The following is an 8,612-nucleotide window of genomic DNA, read 5'->3' on the forward strand; positions in this document are numbered from 1 at the left end:
TTCAAACAGTTCTTTTGGAAAAAGTGGAAGTTTTAAAAAGTAAAATATGAAACTGAGTTTTTTTTTTTTTTTTTTTTTTTTTTTTTTTTTTTTTTTTTAAAGTAGCATGTTTGGTAAAAACTATAAAAAAATGCTTTTTGACAAAGTTGAGTGTTTGGCTAATACTTATAAAAGTGGCGGTTTGATTTGTAAATTACCAAAAAAGACAAGATATATATGTTTTAATTACCTCTCTTTATGCAAGTTATGGACACAATATTTTTTCAAAAATTTCACAATAAAGTCTGCATGACAAGTTGTTAATGGTAGGGAAAAATATAATGTCACTAATAGGTCCAGATGAGAATTAATAACAACTTACTGTGTAAACTTTATAACAAGTTGTTCACTCTCTTTTCTGCGTAAATTATTTTCTGTTCACTGTTTTCTCATAAAACACCTAGTGAAATCGTGATTTCTAAATTTAAAAGCCAAATTTGAATGCTTTTTCATGTTTGAATTTCACAATAATCGAATCTCTTTTTCTCTGCATTGATAAAATATGTTTCTATATTAATAAAATTTCCTCTCTGCACATCATGTTTACTGTATATTCGAATCTGCTTACTGCATTCATAAAATCTGTTTTCTGCATAAACTATTTCTAGTATTCTGCATGAAATTATTTTCTGTTCAGCATTATTTAAAAAAATTGTTTACTCTCTTTTTTGCGTAAATTATTTAATAATGTGTTAAAGCTAACAAAATAACAAATACCTGAATATAAAACAGCTTCCTAGAGGGTAGTTGTCAATAATGATCATTCACCAGAATGTTATTGATATTACTCTGTTTATTCAAAATCAAGAACCCAAACAAAGAATTTTCATTTTGTAGTTTATATAAAGGCAGAAATCATTAGAATGAACAAATAAATGTGAATCATATCTAGAATGAAATTTGTATGCAAAGGGAAAAGAGAATGAAACACAAAACAAGATAATCACCTAAGCCATGGACTAGTTGTATTTGTTCCTAAGGTTCTGAACCAATTCAAATTCACATCAACATTGACTACCACAGTTAATATAATATGCTCTCTGCACATCATGTTTACTGCATATTCAAATCTGCTTACTGCATTCATAAAATCTATTTTCTGCATTAATTAAAACTATTTATTGTTTTCTCATAAAAATTGTTCACTATTTTTTGCATAAACTGTTTCCAGGATTTTGCATAAAATTGATCATCATGGCTACTCTTATACCACTACTCAGCAAGAGCACAAAGGTGTACAGAAAAAATTTGTTTTATTATATATGCTTTAAATTTTAAAGATGATTTTCTTATAAAACATTGTAAAAGGACTTTACAAAAGGACATTGACAGAAAGGCTTTGGAATTATATCTTTTTAGCACCAGTGCATTTATTGAAGCATCTGGTTGTCAACTCCCTGGCAAGGAGGTTGGAGATTCAAGCTCCATAAAGACAGAATCACAGTCTCCTAAAAGCTATCTTATGGGAACAAGCTTTTCAAAACTCCACCCTAAGATTCAGCAAAAAACGAGACTTGCCACGAGACGGCAAAAGATCGTGTTCCTATTTATCTTCCTATTTCATACTGCGTTCTATGTAGTAATTATGGAGTAGTCCATGAGCATGAGCAGTATGAGGATAACTCCAAGCCGCTAGGTTATGATAACTACGCGTATACAGATTGAAAGACAGACAGATATGCCAAGACAGAATGCTCTCCCACAGTGATAGATCACTATTCACTGGCGATAGATCACTATTCACTGGCGATAGATCACTATTCACCAGCATGCGTGAATAGCTTCCAAACAAATCAAGACAGTCCAGACAGATATAGACAGTTCAGACAGATGTTCAAAAGTTACTATTGTTTACTAGCATGCGTAAAAAGAGATCTGATAGATTCCCGAGATCTGAAAGATTCCCAGACAGACGCATATAGACTACTACTCATCAGTACTAATTTCCATACCACCGACAGATTAACTTGAGTTAAATTTACCTACTTTACTATGGTTCATTTCACCTATAAAAGAGACAGACTACAAAGACAGAAGACAAGTTTCTAAGTTTCTAAGATTCTAAGCGTTTAAGTTCCAAGTGTTAGAAAGCCTTTTGTAATAGCCTTCCCTCTCCCTCAAAAGGACTTTTGTACTCTCTCCCCCTCAAAAAGATTTTATGAATGCAGTAAGCAGATTTGAATATGCAGTAAACATGATGTGCAAAGAGCAAATTATATTAATGTAGAAACAGATTTTATCAATGCAGAAAAATAGATTCGATTATTGTGAAATTCAAACAAGAAAAAGCATTTAGATTTGGCGTTTAAATTTAGAAAACATGATTTCACTAGGTGTTTTATGAGAAAACAATGAATAGTTTTAATTAATGCAGAAAACAAATTTTATGAATGTAGTAAGCAGATTTGAATAAATGTATAGATGTACAAATATTCTGGACTTGTTGAGAAATTTGATTTCGTTGAAAGTACAAAATCGTGAAAATTCATTTAGTTATTGTGTACATTAGATGTACAGATCATTCGAATTTGTAAAAAACAAAATTTAGATGTACAGATCGTTCGAATTTGATTTCGTTGATTGTATAAAATCTTGAAAGTACAAAATAAAATTGTGTAAATTAGATGTACAGATAGTCTGAATTTGTTGAAAAGTTTGAATTTGTTAAATGTACAAAATTGTGAAAATTAAATGGAAAACTGTGTACTAATGTATTGATCATCTGAATTTGTTGAAAAATTCGAAATCGTTGAATGAAGAAAATCGTGTAAGCTCAATGGAAAACCAAAGAACGTACGAAATTGTTGAGCAGCACATGCAGCATTACGAACATCAGTGTAGTAATGGTGGACAGCTCACCCCCAAAATTGATGCATAAACTTTACAGGGATGCTCTGCATCCTTGAAAACGGTGCATTACAAAGGGTTGCATATCTGTGTATTCATGTGGCAAGTCCTTACTTTAGGAGCCATATGGTTTTTTTTGTGAAAGAGTGGTTGGTCTGTGTGGTTTGGATGAGTCTGTATGTATTGAATTTATTAATTTTTGCTACAAGTAATGTACAATAAATCTAATTTGGGTGATAAGTGTTATGTGTTTAACATTTCAAATTACACAAATATTGGAAACATCAACATATCTAACTGGAGGCATTTCACTTCCTAAGGTGTTTTCTACATTACAAAGCAGAGGACATTGTCCAACCAAAGCACAAGAATCATATGTAGCAACAAAGAATAGCAGGGAAAAAAATGACACAATGATTTCATATAAACTTAGTCAAAAGTAATGAACAGTTAATCTTTAGATTTGTAAAAGTTGAATGTACATAATCATCAGTTGTCTTATATATAGTTAGAAAATAATTCTAAAATTATGTAATAATAACTCATTTAGTTATAATTTCTCAAAAAAATATATAAAGAAAATTTAGGATTAAAGCCATGCAATGCATGGAACTTTCATTAGTATCTTTTATAAATTTAAGCATTATAAAACATTTCATCCATACTTTAAGGGTATCATTTGATTCATGTTGATGATCCGACTTGACTTGAATAATATTGTGTGGTTTTTAATGGGAGATTTTTGGGGCTCAAGCCAGAGCGCTCATGGACAAGCCTCTTGGGGGTCCGGGGGCAACGCCCCCGGGAAAAATTTTATGAGAAAACAATGAACAGTTTTACTTAATGTAGAAATTAAATTCATATTTTGAAATTAAAATCTCTATATTTTACAATGCTTCTATTTAAATAAATAAAAACATAAAAAAAAAAAAGCTACTTATTTTTATGTTTATGTTTATTTGTCAATAATCCCAACAACCAAAAAAAAAAAAAAGTTATAAGGAACTCGAGTTTATTAAACTCGAGTTCCTTACAAGGTACTCGAGCTCACCAAGCTCGAGTACCTTAGAAAAAAAAAAAGCATTTTTTAATGGCCCAATTTCCACCTCAGCAGCGCCACGGTGGCAAAACTCTTAGGAACTCGAGTTTAAGAAACTCGAGTTCCATAACAAGTGGTATTTTGCTATATAGTTCTGAAACAGTGTTTTTTTACAAAATATTTCAAAAATTCGTGGTATTGGACCATTTTGGCCTACATCTCCATACTGCTACTGGGCCTGTCATGCATTAAATGATAAACAAAACAAAAAATTGAGACATTTGCTTGTCATTTTGCAAATGCTTCTGTTCCAAAAAATAGAATCACAAAATGAAAATGATGAAAATGGCACTGTCGTTTGTCAAGCTAAAAACACGATGACAATCCTGGCTACTTGATATTGTTAAAGTTGTTGGGTGATTGAAAAAAAAGAAAAGAGAAAAGAATGAGCGGAACACTAAGGTAAGTTCCTTAGTACAAAAGAACTCAAAAACTCCTTCAACTGTTGACTAGATTTCCCTTACTTGACTTGAGTGATCTAATTGATATTTTAACGTTCGAGTTCATATTACATGGATAATTATTGTATAGTCCCGGTGCAGTGCTCTAGGCTCTCACAATGAAGATTGTGAGAGTCCGGAGTATTTCTCTGAGACTATACATTGATTAGGAGAGTACACGTTCTTGTGTTTACTAAATATTGTGGACCTCCTTCATTTTTTAAGATTTTGAACTTGGTGTGGGCATGAACCTTATTGATATGACATGTGTGTCCTATCTTGATTCGTGCCTGTGAGGCATTTTTCTTAACTTTTAGTAAGCTAACGTGTTATTTTATTATTATTTGGCCAAGTTAACGGTTTGTTTAACACGCCAACAAAAACACATTCTCAATGCAATCTTTACTACTTTCTTGATCGGAACATTGGTGTACTGTTCTTTTCTTCTTTTGAAAAGTATTTGCCTGATCTAGAGGAAATGTATCATTAGAAAGGTTGTTCTTGAATTTTTATGCAATCACTACTGTCTGATCCACACTGAATTTTACTTTAAGTTACACGAATTAACCTTTTATGCACAATGCTTTCGTGTGATTCTATAATATTGAGAGATTGTTCCTAATCTTATCTTTATTTCTATTTTAATTACTGCTTGTTTTGACCAAAAGTGTGTTTATTCACAAAAATATTTCCATCACCTACTAGGCGACATGGCTTCTACACAAAATGATTTTCATCGTTCTTAGTTTTTGTTCACCCCTGATTAACCTAAATTGGCCTCTTTTCCCTTTACTTTCAAAACCCGGTTCCTCAAAATCTAGCTACAAAGAACCTTACCTCCATTGAGATTCATAGCAATTACCAGAAAAGTAACTTGTTGGAAACCAAGAAGCAATGTAAATGCAAGAAGAGAAGTCTCAAGTTTGAAGGTCAAGCATGTGTTCAAGAAAGTGAATAGGTACGGCACAAAAGTGTGTGATCCTAGCTTTTTTTTTTCATAGTTGTGTATGTTAATGTATTGGCTACTTTGGAAAAAATACACAGGATGATGATTTTGTTTTGTACTTTGTGAAAGCTGTGGTCCTGTGGATTGCACTTTTTTTAAACTTTAAAAATTTGTTTGTTACTTTTCAAAAATCAAGTTAAAAAACATGACGATTTTTTTTGGGCCCAAAAAGAAAGATATGTGGATGGGATTTGCTTGTGTCATCATGCATTTATGCTGACCCAACTTTGGCAGCTCAGACTGGGCCTGCTTTCAGGATCATGATAGATTAACAACCAAATGTATAATGTCACATCTCTATCTCTAATTCTTCTATATCAATATTATATATACCTCTATATATAAAAAAGCATCACTGTGCAAAGCAACAGTAGCAAAGCTACAGTGATTTTGGTTTATTCGACCAAACTGTTTCACACTTTTTTTTTTTTTTTTTTTTTGAAAATATCGTCTGAACAAGGTTTTTTTTTTAGCCGTTAAAATATTATCTCAACAAATTGCCACAATATTTTTACAATTTTTGAGATGTTAATTTTTTATAAACTAAAATATATATATATATATATATATATATATATATATCATACCAGAAACAACCATAACTAAAAATAAATGTATTGTGAAAAAAAATGTGCGACAACCACAACATTTTTTACAACATTTTCATAACAAATCATAGTTGGTAAATTGTTATTGGTTCTAATTTAAACTTTTTAATGAAATTGTTTTTTTGCCTACCAATAACAACTTGTAACAACTTACTATTTTAAGATTTGTTGTGAAAATATTATAAACATAACATTTCTCTTGTGAAAATATTAAGACATTTTGTTGTTGTCATAATATTTTCACAACTACTAAAATGTCAATTTTTTACGAGTCAAAATAATATATAACAAAATTATAAAGGTAATACGAAAATGTTATACCATTATGTTGTGTTTCTAGTTTTTTTTTTTTTTTTTTTTTTTTTTTTTGGTTTAGTCCAATTTGTTGAATCAAAATTCATTATTTCACATACAGTTTTCTTGGATTGACTTTTTGTATTTTTTATTGTATTTTTATCTTTACGTACCATTTTAAGTAAAAACACATAGTTTTACACATACAAAAAAAAAAAAAAAATTAGGATAAAAACACTTTTCATCCTTTATGTTTGGGATAGTTCACAATTCTTCCTTAAACTTTAAAATCAAGCAATTTTCCCCTTAATATTTTGAAAAAAAAGTAGATATATCATATTATTATTCTCTCAGTTAAACCCTAATGAAAGCTTATGTTCTTAAAATATTACATTGTGTAATGTCTAAAATACTCCCACTAAATTTTAACATTTCAACAAAAAAAAAAATTCACGTATTTTAAGTTTTAGATGGTAGTAATGCTTAGAAGTTGGAACTGTGATATAAAGTGTTTTATTTATTACCTAAAGAATTGTAATATAAGTTCGAAACTTATAATTTATCTAATGGGAAATTCGATGACACATGCTTTTTTTTTTCTTTTCTTTTCCTTGCCTAAAATGAGTGTTCATTAAAAACTAAGCTAAATATTGCACCGAGACTCATATATAATGATAAAGAAGAAAATATGAATGAAAGATTTGTCATTGTATGATTGAAGATATTTGATGAAAAACTTCAGTTGTAGCATATGATATCATTCATTACGAAAATTTAAATATTGTGACAATGTCTTAACAAAACTAGGTTGCTTATTGTTGAAAGATGGTGATATTCATTATGATTCTTAAAAGTTTTTAGTGGATGGATATTGCCTTTAGTAAATAAGTACTAAGAAACTATTATAGTAAAAAATATATATTCATATGTTAAATAGCTATCATAACTTTATGTGTGATTAACTATTAAAATTCTCATACAAATAAAATTAACTTTGTATGACATACATTTTTTATGTATATAGTTTTATACTTCTTTAAATAAAAAAATTATTTTAATTTTCTCATTTAAGAGATAGCACATGCCTTGCACATGCCACCCTACCTAGTATATATAAAAAGAGCCAATAGGCTCATGAACAGTGTTATGAACGGTATTTTTGGTTTAGTGAGTTGACTTCTTTTTTCCTTCAAGTTCACCAACTTGGTTTGAGTTTTTTTTTTTTTTTTTTTAATTGTTTATTCTTTATATGTTTACTTTGTATTTGTAATATAAGCTTACATTGTATACACACAAAAAGTGGCAAATATTATATATATTTGCAAAAAAAAAAAAAAAAAATTGTACAAATTTTGCAAATTTGTCAATTTTTATGTGTTTACAATATAAAATTGCATTGTAAGTGCAATATATATTTCTGTATATAAAAAGAGTGAATGGGAAAAACTATAGCAATTTCACTACAGTAGTTTTGGTTTGTTCAATTTTCACTGTTTTACTAGCCGTTTTTTTTTTTTTTTTTTTTTTTTTTTTTTTTTTTTTTTCGTGAATGCATAAAGCTGTAGTAGATTTGCAATATTATTTTTGGTTTGTCCAATTCGTGCTGTTTCGGATTATAATAAAATATTAACACCACAAATTGGCACAATATTTTCACAATTGTTGAGATGTTAATTCATTATAAGTCAAAATAAAATAATAAAATATTATACTAGAACCAACCAAAACTAAAATTAAAAGTATTGTGAAAAAGAAATGCTACATCCACAATAATTTTCACAACACTTTCATAACAAATCAAATGTGTTAAATTGTTATTGGTTTTAATTTAAACTTACTAATGAAACTACTTTTTTGCCCACCAATAACAACTTGTAATAACCTACTACTTATGATTGTTGTGAAAATGTCATGGACATAGCATTTTCTTGTGTGAAAAATGTTAAAACATCTAGATGTCGTCACAATATTTTCAAAACTGCTAAGCTGTCAATTCTTTACAAGTTAAAATAAAATATAACAAAATTATAAAGGCATTATGAAAATGTTGCGTCATTTTGTTGTGTTTTTAGAAATTTTTTGTTGGTGTAATCAACTTTGTTGAGCCTAAATTCACTATTCCACATACAATTTTCTTGGGTTGACTTTTTGTATTTTTTTTCTTACACATACTTTTACACACAAAAAAAAAAACAAAAACAAAAACTTAAGAAAAAAACACTTTTCATCCTTTATATTTGGGGTAGTTTACAATTTTTCCTTTAATATTTTGGAAAAGA

The sequence above is a fragment of the Quercus robur genome, chromosome 12, assembly GCF_932294415.1.
Source record: "Quercus robur chromosome 12, dhQueRobu3.1, whole genome shotgun sequence".
Lineage (NCBI taxonomy): Eukaryota > Viridiplantae > Streptophyta > Magnoliopsida > Fagales > Fagaceae > Quercus > Quercus robur.